Consider the following 14,006-nt stretch of genomic DNA (forward strand, 5'->3'; position numbering starts at 1 on the left):
TGTGTGTGTGTGTGTGTGTGTGTGTGTGTGTGTGTGTGTGTGTGTGTTTTGGGACTTGTAAAATTAAACAATCACTTTCAGGATCTGGCTTTTACTTTTTGCCATGTAGGTTCCCAGGATCAAACTCCCAGGGTCACTAGTCTCTGCTGTGTGGGCTTTTTTCCACAGAGTCTTCTGACTGGCCCAAAAGTCACTGTATTAAAACCCTAGATAGACATGACTATTAAAGCTGCACCCTCCGTGTCTGCACACTTCACCTTCTTGTCCATTGTTCGTTCTTGTAGTTTTTCACTCCTCAGATACACACATTTCTAGGAGACAATTAAGTGGCATATAATTGTGTGATGGTGGCACATTTACAGGTCTCCAGGAGCTCATTTCCACCCTATGACTGGCAATTTAGGAAGAATGGAGCTTGAAAGTGCAGAATTTGAAGAAGTTTTGGTATAGATTTAATAAATGGAAAATGTCATCTAGAATTAGAGGCAACATAACTCAGAGAAATAATATCTGCCAATTTATATATTTTTAATGAACAGGAATTAAGTTTAGGGGAGAGTATTTGAATTTAGGGTTTATCCGGTAATGCCAAATTACTTAGATGTGCTTATCTTGGATATATTAATTGAACTATATGTACTTCTAGTTTATAACAATAAGAAAATATTGGCAAAATGATAGTACAGCCTTATGTGATACAGTTCTGTTGATAACTACTCTTCAAAGTGAAAAAAAATATTTATATGCAGTCATTTGTAAAGAATACAAGAGCAATTCTTGGTACTGAAGAGATATCTCAGTGATTAATAATGCTTACTGCTTTTCCAGAGGAGCCTGGTTTGGTTGCCATCACCCACATCAGAAGGCTCACAACTGCCTGTGACTACACTTCCTGAGATCCAAGAACCTTCTGGGTATCTGTACACACATGATGTGTGTACAGATAAAACCTCACATAATTACACACACACACACAATACATCTTAGAAAGCAATTATTTTATTTCTAAAACATGAGTTAGAATGCATTCCAATACTTAAAAGTAATACATTGCATATTCTATACAGATAAGACAATATCAAAACAATATTTAGTGTTCCTTATCCACATTCTTTTCTTTCCTTTCGACAAGTGCAAACATATGTCTTTCAAAATGGAACATATGAGATAAAGAGGATAACTGATAGCTATCCAGGTAGATTAAGAAATATACATAAGATAGAATTGTCCAGAACAAACCTTACCTATAATAATATACCCTAGCTGGCTGATTATGGGAGTAAATTTGCTAATGGAGTACTTCATACGCTAAGTCAGACAGACCTTTTTAAGTTCAGACCACCTTGATTTTATAGAGTGGCCATTCAGAAATACATAGTGGCACCTTGTCAGAGAGAGAGAGAGAGAGAGAGAGAGAGAGAGAGAGAGGCTACATGGAATAACCTGATCACCATTCATTTGATGACTATAATCAGTTTGCCTAGAACCACAGCTTTCTTTCTTAATATAAAACAAGTGCTTATGCTCTTCCTGATGTTACAACAGCTGAAATATGATTTATTTACAGAATGAACATCCAATAAGCATAATAACTAATTAAATCTACTTCTTTCTGTATTTCTTTCCATATCTGGAAGTAATTTTATGATAAATTTTATTTGTAAGAATTAATGGTGGCACCGTTGTATGAGCATATTCTTATTGTATCAACAAACCTTCAATAATTTTAAAATTTTATAACATACATGAATTAAAAAAAAGCAGTCTAACTGAATAAAAGCCACACAAACTTAATTGTTAAAATAAGTAAGCCAGGGTCCACAGACCTGAGACTGTGTCTGTGCTTTGGAATCATGAATAAAATACCAAAATCTAATCATGGAGTATATTTTTATAGTAAGCAGCCAACTTTTATTTAATCATAAAGAAACAATTATCAATATGCACAGTTAACCAATCAAATCATGCCTTAATCAGGCAAATGATTACTGATAAATTATAACCAATTGCACAGTTACTTTATTGTTTGTCCTGATCCTCAAGAACTGCGGTCAATGAAGTCACTTTTGTCCACTATTGTAAACAGATGTTAGCGCAAAATGAGTATTAAGTTTTTTATGCCAATGATTGTTTATATGAGGCTTAAAATATGCAACAGTGAATGAAAATATTTAAGATTATACCCAATGAGTACTAAATTTAGCTAAACTTTTTACACCTATAATGTTAAACATATGACTTTTATTTCTAAATAAGTTGCATCTGTTGATTTTAAAAAGTGTATTATAAGTTCTATAAAACACAATGTGGAGTCATTATTATGGAGATTCAGTCCCCACCGGCCTGAACGACATTGTTTCTAAGGCTGTGTCATCAGACAGAACTCAGCTTGGTATATTGTATGGCACTTGTTTCTAATATTTATTAAGTTCATTAATTACACTGATTTCTTTTGCTAAATAAAACAACTACAAAACATTAGCAAGGCCAAACCTGATCAAAATTTGTCTGCAGAAAATAATTTTAAATTATAAATAGTGTAATCTCAAATTATATATGTTAAGCTAAGCATATAATAAAAAAAAACCTTCTGAAATACTTTTTAAAATCATGATTAACTCAACATTGAGGCATGTTAGAGTGGAGGTTTTAATACAAAAACTGATTTAAATTAGGATTATAAATGGCCCCCAGGTAAACAATGTGTTTCTGACCCTTTTGTTTGGAAATAATAATAATAAAAAATATTAAATCATATTTCTCTCCAGATAAAGCATGGCCCACATTTTTAGTTTTCTAAGTGATCAAGCATGTTTTAAAATGGACTGGTCTGAGAAATCCAAATTCCATAGGAATGACAGATGGCTGTGGCTTTTTCAATAGTAAATTTTATTTAAAATTGAGTAGAATAGCACTCTGAGAACTATAGGCTAACCACAGTCATCTCACATCCATGCAGAATGGGGACACTGACCAAAACCCACAAATAGCAAAAGTCTCACTTGTTCCATATCTGTAAACCACTGCTTCACCAAACCCTGCAATGGACTAGGCTATACAAAATACTTGATATTCTTTATTCCCTCTGAGGGACATGGTACTCGTATAAAACCTTACAGAAAGAGAAACTGAGAACTCACATCATCTACAAAATGAGAAATTGAAAGCTGAAGCTGTCAGCCTGCTGGGTCTGTGGCTGCTCATTTGTGATTCCCTTAGCCACATTCCAGCAACCACACTTCAGCAGTAGGGATATAAATGTGCCTCAGTATTTCCAATAAAACTAGTTATTAGCCTTCAGAGAACCATGACAAGGGCAATAGATTTTGTTCTTAGCTTATGTTCTTCAATGAAACCATAGCTAAAGGGTTCGACTTTAAAAATGTGTCCTGAGTGCTCTCTAGTCAATGTATTAAAATCTGAATATATAATTATTCATTCAACACTAGTTGACACTCATCCGAATGCAATTTTCTCCTCTCAGCAACTAAGTAGGGCCTTATAAAATTGGCAGTGGAATGCAATCCCTACAATGGTTTGACATTCTGTTACATAATCCACATTCTATATTTTGCATAGGACACAACATTTACTTGTAGCTAAGGGACTGAGACAGAGAAAGCAGCAAGGCGGATAATCAAAATTTAGATCATTCTGAATCAATGATTTCAGAGCAGTACATTTTGCAAATGAAACAAAATCTCCTCATGAATGCTTCTATTTTTTTTTTCAAATTTGAGATTAGCGTTACTTGCCAAAACAAGCTTAACAGAAGCTTTCATCTCCTCTTTACCATCCTTGAAGCATTTTTCTTTCCAAGGTTCAAAATCCAAGCCAAACTGAGAGTGCTCAAATAATGAAAAAGTTGTGTAAGAAAGACTTTCTGTGGCTTTAGTATCTTTGACAGATAGTTAAGGCAGCTAGTGTGTTATCTATTAGCCTGTAACTTCAGTTCAGGACATTCAACACCTAGTCTGTGTTTGCGCTGGCATGTAAGCACACACACACACACTCACACACACACACACACCTGTGTGTGTGCTCTATACAACAAATCTCTCAAAATACACAACTAAGAAAGAAAGCTTGTTTGTGAGCCCCCCAAAAAATTATTTACAGATACTCTGTGTATAAAAGTCCACAATTACAGAGGTTGAAGAACAGAGCACTGTTTTCTGTTAGCTCAGTGGTGGGAGCACAGGTGAGAAGGACCATATGATAAGGCAGAAAACTACATAGTAGAGAGAGGGCCATTTCATTATTTCATAACAATTCAGATTTTTAGGAACCAAGTCACTCTATAAGATTAGTATTATAACTGTATCTAAGTAAAAAGCCCCCACAACATCATTACTTTGCATTAAGCCTTACCTGTCTGGGTTTCTGCTGATTTCCTAATGCTGCCACAGATTAATGAGTTTCTAACATTTGACCATTTGGTCTTGCAGTCAAACCATATCCAAATCACAGTGTGTCTCCAGTGCCTTCAAAATATATAAATCTCGATCAGTAGAGTGTTTCAGAGGCCGTCTGTGGTAGGCTACTCTCCTGTTCCCTGTCTTCTCCTGCATCCAATGTCTATCACATTTGTCCTTTGGAATGAGGATTGAGCATCTTCCCTAAAGTCTTCCTTGTTGTTTAGTTTCTTTAGGAGTATAGATTTTAGTATGTTTATCCTATATTATAAGGCTAATATCCACTTATGAGTGAGTATATACCATGTCTGTTGTTCTGCTTCTGGGTTACCCCACTCAAGACTCACTCAATGAAGCAGAGGCTGAGACTCATAGCCAAACTTTGGGAAGAGTGTAGGGAATGTTATGAAAGAAGGAGGAGATAGAAAAACCTGGAGGGGACAGGAGCTCCAAAAGGAGAACAACAGAACCATAAAAAGTGAGCCCTGGGGGCCCTGCAGAGACTGATACCCCAACCAAGGACAATGCATGGAGAGAACATAAAACCCCTGCTCAGATGTAGCCCATAGACTCAGCTTCCAAGTGGGGTCCCTAGTAAGTGGAGCAGGGCTTTCTCTAGCTTGAACTCAGTGGCAGAATCTCTGATCACCTCCCCCTGGGGGGTGCAGCCTTGCCAGGCTAGAGAGGAAGACAATGCAACTAGTCCTGAGGAGACCTGATAGGCTAGGGTCAAATAGAAGGAAGGAGGACCTGCCCTATCAGTTTACTAGGGGAGGGACATAGGGGGAGAAGAATGAGGGAAGTGGGATTGGGAGGAGACCAGGGAGGAGGCCAGGACACAAATTAAATAAATTGTAATAAATGATAATTAAAAAATAAAAAAATATACAAAACTCATATTGGTTAAATTGCTTTACTACCCTTCCACAGTAACGACCTCCAGAATGTGGCATCAGAAAGCCCATATTTATTTTCCTTATATTTAATATTATCTGAGAGTAGAAACAAAATCTGTGAATGAAAGGCATAAAAGCCCTTTGGTTTGATAGTTAATAGTTAATAGTGTCCAGGCTATTCTTTTAATTATTCCACAGAAATCCATTTGTTGGAAGTTTGGGATTCTGTGCAGCAATGCAAAGTTGATAGGATCGTTAGAGTGTGGAACCCTGTAGAATATCAGTCGTGATAGGGTTTTGGAAATGATGTAGGTTATTTATGTGGGGCTCTGAGCTAAGTCCCATGAAAGCAAGTTGAAAGGAAAGCCCAGCTTAGCTTTTGTAGTAGATGTGGTCTCTTCCTTCTACCTTTGTGCCTGTTGGAATAAGACTATCAGCCTGAAATTTTTGTCAGAGTTGAGCCAATGCCAAAGCACAGGTCCTCAAGCTTCCAGAACTGTGACATAACTATGCGTCTGTTCCTAACAAATTTTCCTAGCCTCTGGAACTTTATTATGGTAACAGAAAACAGACTACAAATATTGACAACTGGACAGAATTTGAATATCTAGGATATGAGTGTCTGGGAATGCTTGCAAGGTTTATCCAAAGCTTTAATTGAATCGGAAAAAAACTTTTTACTCTAGGGGCGCCATTCTGTAAGCAAGTAAGCATCCTCAGCTATATGAAAGGAGAAACTGGGTTGAACACTGGGCATCATACATAATTTCATGTTTCATAGATGTGATGTAATGAGCTGCTTTCTCTCCATGAGATAGCCCAGGCTTCTCTGCCACGATGAAACACACCTTTTCCCTTAAATTGCTTTTGTTAGATTATTTTGTCACAACAATAGGAAAAGGAACTGAGACAAAGAACAAACATCTCTACTTAAGTCTCAGAGCAAAATGGAGACGATATCACAATTCATGAGACAGTTACATGAATGATATAAAATGATTTTTATAAAACAATTTCATATGCTAGATACTGAATTCTCCTTCAGTATTAAGTGCTGTTTTTATAAAGTAGAATATCAATTAAATAAGTTTCCACCTTCTGCAACACAAGGCATACAGTGTGCGCTGCGATCAACAAAGTGAAGGGAAAGCATTTTCTCCGGAATTCCTCTCTTCCTGGCTCCCATGCCTCTCACCTTTATGCATTCTACACTTTATTTTTAATTTAAACTTATTTTTTTATTATTAGTTACATTTTATTAACTCTGTATCCCAGCTGTAGCCCTCTCCCTCATTCCCTCCCAATCCCACCCTCCCTTCCTCATCTCCTCCCTGCCCCTTTCCAAGTCCACTGATAGGGGAGGACCTCCTCCCCTTCGATCTGACCCTGTTTTATCAGGTATCTTCAGGACTGGCTGTAAAGTCCTCCTCTGTGGCCTAGAAGGACTACTCCTCCCTTGGGGTGAGGGGAGGTCAAAGAGCCTGCCATTGAGTATCTGTCAGAAATAGTCGCTGTTCCCCCTACTATGGGAAACAAATTGATTACTGAGCTACCACGGGCTATATCCGAGCAGAGATTCTAGGTTATATCCATATGTATGGACCTTGGTGGAGTATCAGTCTCAGAAAAGACCCCTGTGCCCAGATATATTTGGTCCTTGTGGAGCTCCTATCCTCTCCACGTCATACTAACTCCCCTTTTTTCATATGATTCCCTGCACTCTGCCAAAGGTTTGGTTATGAGTCTTAGTATCTGCTTTGAAACACTGCTAGGTAGACTCTTTCAGATGCCTTTTGCGGTAGGCTCCTGTCATAAATCCATTGCATATCCCTTTTGTCTTTCTAAGTGAGGATTGATCATCTTACTCCTTATCTGCTTTCTTGTTTATCTTCTTTCGGTGTATAGATTTCATTATGTTTATCATATCTTGTAGGTCTATATAAGCGAGTATATACCATGTTTGTCTTTCTCCTTCTGGGATACTTCATTCAGAATGATCTTTTCTAGATCTCACCATTTGCCTGCAAATTTTATGATTTCCTCGTTTTTGATTGTTGAGTAGTATTCCATTGTGTAAAAATGGATGCACAATTTCTGCATCCATTCCTCCGTTGATGGACATCTGGGTTGTTTCCAGGTTCTGGCTATTACAAATAAAGCTGCTACAAACATGGTTGAGCAAATGTCCTTGTTGTGTACTTGAGCAAATTTTGTTATGTACCTAGCAGTGGTATAGCTGGGTCTTGAGGGAGCACTATTCCTAATTGTCGGAGAAAGCACCAGATTGACTTCCAAAGTGGTTGTACCAGTTTACATTCCCACCAGCAATGGAGGAGTGTTCTCCTTTCTCCACAACCTCTCCAGCATGTATAGTCACTTGAATTTTTGATCTTGGCCATTCTGATGGGTGAAAGGTGAAGTTTCAGGGTTGTTTTGATTTGCATTTCCCTGATGGCTACTAAGGTTGAGCATTTTTTAAGTGTTTCTCTGCCTTTCAATATTCCTCTATTGAAAATTCTCTGTTTAGCTCTGTTCCCCATATTTTAATTGGATTGCTGGGTTTGTTGCTTTTCAGCTTCTTTAATTCTTTATATATACTGGATATTAGCACTCTGTCAGTTAAAGAGTTGGTGAAGATTCTTTCCCAGTCTGTAGGCATTCGTTTTGTTTTGATGACAGTGTCCTTTGCTTTACAGAAGCTTTTCAGTTTCATGAGGTCCCATTTATTGATTGTTACGCTTAGTGCCTGTGCTGTTGGTGTTCTGTCAGGAAGCTGTCTCCTGTGTCAATGAGTTCTAGGTTGTTCCTCAATTTTTCTTCTAACCGATGTAGAGTATCTGGTTTTATGTTGAGGTCTTTGATCCACTTGGACTTTAGTTTTGTGCAGGGTGATAAATATGGATCTATTTTCATTATTCTGCATGTAGACATCCAGTTTGACCAGCACCATTTATTGAAGATGCTATCTTGTTTCCATTGAATGTTTTGGCTTCTTTGTTAAAAATCAAGTATTCATAGGTGTGTGAGTTTATTTCTGGGTCTTCTATTTGGTTCCATTGATCCTCCTTTCTGTTTCTATGCCAATACCATGCAGTTTTTATTACTATTGCTCTGTAGTACAGCTTAAGATCAGGGATAGAGATACCTCCAGAGGATCTGTTGTTGTACAGGATCATTTTGGAGATTCTGGGTTTTTTGTTTCTCCATATGAAGCTGAGAATCTTTTTTTTCAAGGTCTGTAAAGAATTGAGTTGGCATCTTGATGGGAATTGCATTGAATCTGTAGATTGCTTTTGGCAGGATAGCCATTTTCATTATTTTAATCCTACTGATCCATGTGCATGGAAGATCTTTCCATCTTCTGATATCTTCTTCAATTTCTTTCTTCAGAGACTTGAAGTTTTTCTCAAACAGGTCTTTCACTTTCTTGTTTGGTGTCACCCCAAAGTATTTTATGTTATTGGTGGCTATTGTGAAGGGTGTTGTTTCCCTGATTTCTTTCTCAGCCCTTTTGTCTTTGGTATACAGGAGGGTTTCTGATTTTTTTTTTTTTGGGTTGATTTTGTATCCTGCCACTTTGCTGAAGGTGTTTATCAACTGAAGGAGTTCTCTGGTTGAATTTTTGGGGTCGCTCATGTATACTATCATATCATCTGCGAATGGTGACACTTTGACCTCTTCCTTTCTGATTTGTTACCCTTGATCTCCTTTAGTTATCTCATTGCTCTTGCTAGGACTTCAAGTATTGTGTTGAAGAGATATGGAGAGAGTGGGAAGCCTTGTCTTGTCCCTGATTTCAGTGGGATTAATGTAAGTTTCTCTTCATTGAGTTTGATGTTGGCTACAGGCTTGCTGTATATTGCCTTTACTATATTTAGTTATGTGCCTTGTATCCCTGATCTCTCCAAGACTTTAAACATGAGTGGGTGTTGGACTTTGTCAAATGCTTTTTTGGCATCTAAGGAGATGATCAGTTTTTCTCCTTCAGTTTGTTTATGTGGTGGATTACATTGATGGATTTCTGTATGTTGAACCACCCTTGCATGCCTGGGATGAAGCCTACTTGGTCATGATTGATGATATCTTTGATGTGTTCTTGGATTGGGTTTGTAAGTATTTTATTGAGTATTTTTGCATCAATATTCATAAGAGAGATAGGTCTGAAGTTCTCTTTTTTTGATGGGTCTTTGTGTGGTTTAGGTATCAAGGTGACTGTGGCTTTATAGAATGACTTTGGTAACGTTCCTTCTGTTTCTATTTTGTGGAATAGTTTGGAAAGAATTGGAGTTAGCACTTCTTTGAAGGTCTGGTAGAATTCCGCGCTGAATCCATCTGGCCCAGGGCTTATTTTTGGAAGGAAGACTGTTGATGACTGCTTCTATTTCCTTGGGGGATATAGGACTATTCAATCTTTCTACCTGATCTTGACTTAATTTTCGTAGATGGAATCTATCATGAAAATTGTCCATTTCTTTTAGATTTTTGAATTTCATGCCATATAGGCTTTTGTAGTATGACCTAATGATTGTTTGAATTTCCTCGGTGTCTGTAGTTATGTCCCCCTTTTCATTTCTGATTTTGCTGATTTGGATAGTCTCTCTATGCATTTTAATTAGGCTAAAGGTTTGTCTATCTTGTTGATTTTCTCAAAGAACCAGCTCTTGGTTTCATTGATTCTTTGAATAGTTTTATTTGTTTCTAATTGATTGATTTCAGCCATGAGTTTGATTATTTCCAGCCGTCTGCTCCTCTTGGATGTATTTGCCTTTTTTTCCCCTAGGGCTTTCAATTGGGCCATTAAGTTGCTTGTATGAGATATCACAAATTTCTTCTTGAAGGCCCTTAGTGCTATGAATTTTCCTCTGAGCACTGCTTTCATTGTGTCCCATAAATTAGGGAATGTTGTACCTTCATTTTCATTGAATTCTAGGAAGTCTTTAATTTCTTTCTTTATTTCTTCCTTAACCCAGCTATCATTGAGCAGCAAGTTGTTCAGTTTCCATGTGCTTGTTAGCTTTTTTCTAATTCAATTGTTGTTGAGGTCCAGCTTTAGTCTATCGTGGTCAGATAGAATATAGGGGATTATTTCAATCTTCTTGTATCTGTTGAGGCTTGCTTTGTGACCAACTATAAGGTCTATTTTGGAGAAGATTCCATGAGGTGCTGAAAAGAAGGTATACTCTTTTGAGTTTGGGTGGAAAGTTCTGTAGACATCTATTAGGTCCATTTCATTTAGGACCTCTGTAAGTGCCTTTATTTCCTTATTAGGCTACTGTCTAGATGATCTATCCCTTGGTGAAATTGAGTTGTCGAAGTCTCCCACTATCAAGGTGTTGGGATCGATGTGTGATTTAAGTTTTAGTAATGTTTCTTTTATGAATGTAGGCGCTCTTGTATTTGGGGCATAGATGTTCAGAATTGTGATGTCCTCTTGGTGGATTTTTCCTTTGATGAGAATGTAGTGTCCCTACTCATCTTTTTTGATTAATTTTGGTTGAAAGTCTATTTTATTAGATATTAGGATAGCTACCCCAGCTTGTTTTCTGGGTCCGTTTGCTTGAAAGACATATTTCCAGCCCTTTACTCTGAGGTAATGTTTGTCTTTGTTGTAGAGGTGCATTTCTTGGATGCAGCAGAATGTTGGATCCTGTTTCCACACCCAGTCTGTTATCTGTGTCTTTTTATTGGAGAGTTGAGTCCATTTATGTTGATAGATAATAGTGACCAATGAATGTTAGCTCCTTTTATATTGGAGTCGGTGGTCTTACTGTGTTTCATTGCTTGTTTTCTTTTAATTTTGGGGAAGATATTATCTGTAAAAAATATGGAACGCTTCATGAATTTGTGTGTCATCCTTGAGCAGGGGCCATGCTAATCTTCTCTGTATCGTTCCAATTTTAGTATATGTGCTGCCAAAGCGAGCACCATTCTACACTTTTGCAATCCTCCCTGATCCTTCACACATCTATTACAATATTGCTTTACAAATTCAGTCACTCAGTTTCTTTCTTCTCTTTCCTTAAGCCAACTAGGTTAATGAAAAGATGTGTGGAGATTATGGGATTATGATTATTGCCTTTGAAAGCAGTGATATTCTTTGACTCAAAATCATTGCAAATATAGTCTCTACGATTAACTATTGCTTCTTTTTGTTTTAAAGTGAAACTTCATTTTGTAGGTAATTGTAGTTTCATTACTCACCAATCATATTGAAGATTACAACTGATAAAACCCTGTTCCTTTTTGTACTGTTTCTCAAAGTAATTGTATTAAAGGATTAGATTTTTCTTACCCATTTTGCCAATATTTTATTAAAGTATAAAATGAATTTGAATAATAAAATGAAAATGGATGTGCTAGATAAAAGCTGAAAAGGAGCTGAATAGATAACATTTGAAGAAAAGAGTTGAGAAGTCTATATATGCTCTAATTCTATTTTACTATATAAACTTACTTCCAAAACTTTAAAGTATGATTGTCTGTGAAAAACAACCATGAAAGCTTGACATTTTGAATAAAGAAGCATGTCTATCAAGAATACTGCTCTTGTGGCCAATCCAATAAATTTTTCTAAGTTAACCTATGTAATATGATCATATATGCACTATTATTTATAATAGACAATATAATATATATCTAAGCTGTTTAAATGACATTCAACATTAAAATCAGCATTATAACTATGTAGATAGAAGAAGAAGTTTTTAATCAATTGAAACAAGCCCAGGGCACTTTTGTTTAATGTTTTTCTAAAATGAAGCAATTAATACTATACTCAAAAATGCATTTTTAGTCATTTATCAGTAGATGATTCTAGTAACATATCTTGTAATGTCAGAGCTATATTTCAATATTCTTTTGTTGAAATAAATTGACTTTAAGCTGTTTTGTTAAAATTAGGGGGTTACAATTGATAAACTTCCCTTTAAGCAGTACGTGTTTTGACAATGTACAGCTCACTCTTACAATTGGCCTGGTGATATCTCTAATAACCACACTAATTTGATACCTTTTTCAAAAATGGAATAAACCAAATATTTTTCTCAGGTATCTCACCTGTCTCACTGAAGCCTATACCTCATAACTTTCACAGAAGCATTACAAATTATTTTTCTAATATATTCCACTTTCTATCACACCAAGTTCCATACCTTACTTTTTTTTTAAAGATACAAGGCTGCTGTTTTATTTTTTCTTTTTCATTATGTTTTAAATTTTTAATCATTATTATTTATTAAAATTTATTCAATTTGTATCCCAGATGTGGCCCCCTTCCTCATCTCCTCCAAAACCCACCTCCTCCTCCTATACCCCTTCCCTTGTTCACTAATAGAGGAGGTTCTCCTCCCCTTCTATTTGACCCTATCCTATCAGGTTTCATCAGGATTGTTTGCATTGTCTTCCTCTCTGGCCTGGAGACTGAGTCTATGGGCTACATCTGAGCCTGGTTTTACGTTCTCTCCATGCATTGTCCTTGGTTGGGGTATCAGTCTCTGCAGGGCCCCCAGGGCTCAGTTTTTACAGCTCTGTTGGTCTCCTTTTGGAGCTCGTGTCCCTTCCAGGTCTTTCTATCTCCCCCTTCTTTCCCGTACTATGATTTTAATTTACCAGTTGTTACATGAAGCCATGGCCCTAAATCAATTCAAATCTAAAGGTACTAAATTGTCAAAACTTGCTTCCAGAGTGGTAGTGATTCTCTGCAGAAAAAAAGAGTTCTAAACAAGTGCAGAAAAAAAAAAACTACCACAAATATATACAAATTTCTATAGTTGTATCATAATGATACAACTATACATATACAATATACAATGCATATTGCTCTAAGAAATAAGCAAAACTCAAAGAAATATCGAATTTGTGATGGAATTAGCCAATTTGAGAGCTCCAGAATCAATGAGAGACTGTGTCCTTAGTATGAAGTTAAGAACAATTGCGGAAGACATGTGACTACTGTGCCTGGGTTCCACACACACACATACACTTACATATATCCCTTCAAGCACTCGTTCACACACCCTCACACACAGACATATAGACAACACACACACACACACACACACACACAATACAGAGGGAAGGGGGGAGGGAGAGAGAGAGTTCTTGTTTCTATTTACCAAATACAAATAATTGTTCTTACAGTGTTCAATGCGTGTGTATTTCTGGATGCAATGTCTAGAATAGCTCACTTAGTGTTTCTCTGAAACAGACACTGATTCTGAGCAATGAAACTGTGGAAAACTAAGGAATCTTGGTCAACACGAAGGACCCACTTCATGAATTACTTTACTCACAATTGTTTCTCTCCGGCTTCTTTTTTTCTTTCTTTCTTTTTATATAATACATCATTTTATTAATAAGTTGGCTTGAAGCAGACATTCTGATCATTTGAAGGTGAAAACATCTGACAGGATGTTTACTTCTGGCTGTTAAGGGTCATTCTTTCCTCAAATGTCCAGGCAGACTCATGTAACAAGCAGCTATTTGTTGTAATATGTGAATTCTTTCTCAGTAAGTAAGGATCATGCTTGGGGAGCTGAGAGAGAGTATCAATTCCTAGTACAGTCGGCAATTTAGTTTAAAACACTAGGAAACCTGAGCCTAATACTCCTTATAAATATTTGACTTATGGACTATCAGATAATGGTGCCAGTGAAATTTTTGTCTAATTTTTCAGAATTTATAGTCTGTTTTGTCT

General features: G+C 36.7%; 1 non-coding gene across 1 annotated transcript; it reads right to left on the reverse strand.

The window, feature by feature from the left end:
* Window positions 1-11,129: 11,129 nt before the first annotated feature.
* LOC129666549 (U6 spliceosomal RNA) lies at window positions 11,130-11,236 on the reverse strand. The gene has a single exon (XR_008718600.1). It is a non-coding gene; the product is annotated as a U6 spliceosomal RNA (small nuclear RNA).
* Between the last annotated feature and the right edge of the window lie 2,770 nt (window positions 11,237-14,006).

Source organism: Psammomys obesus, unplaced genomic scaffold (assembly GCF_907164565.1).
Source record: "Psammomys obesus unplaced genomic scaffold, mPsaObe1.curated_primary_1811, whole genome shotgun sequence".
In the NCBI taxonomy this organism is placed as follows: Eukaryota; Metazoa; Chordata; class Mammalia; order Rodentia; family Muridae; genus Psammomys; species Psammomys obesus.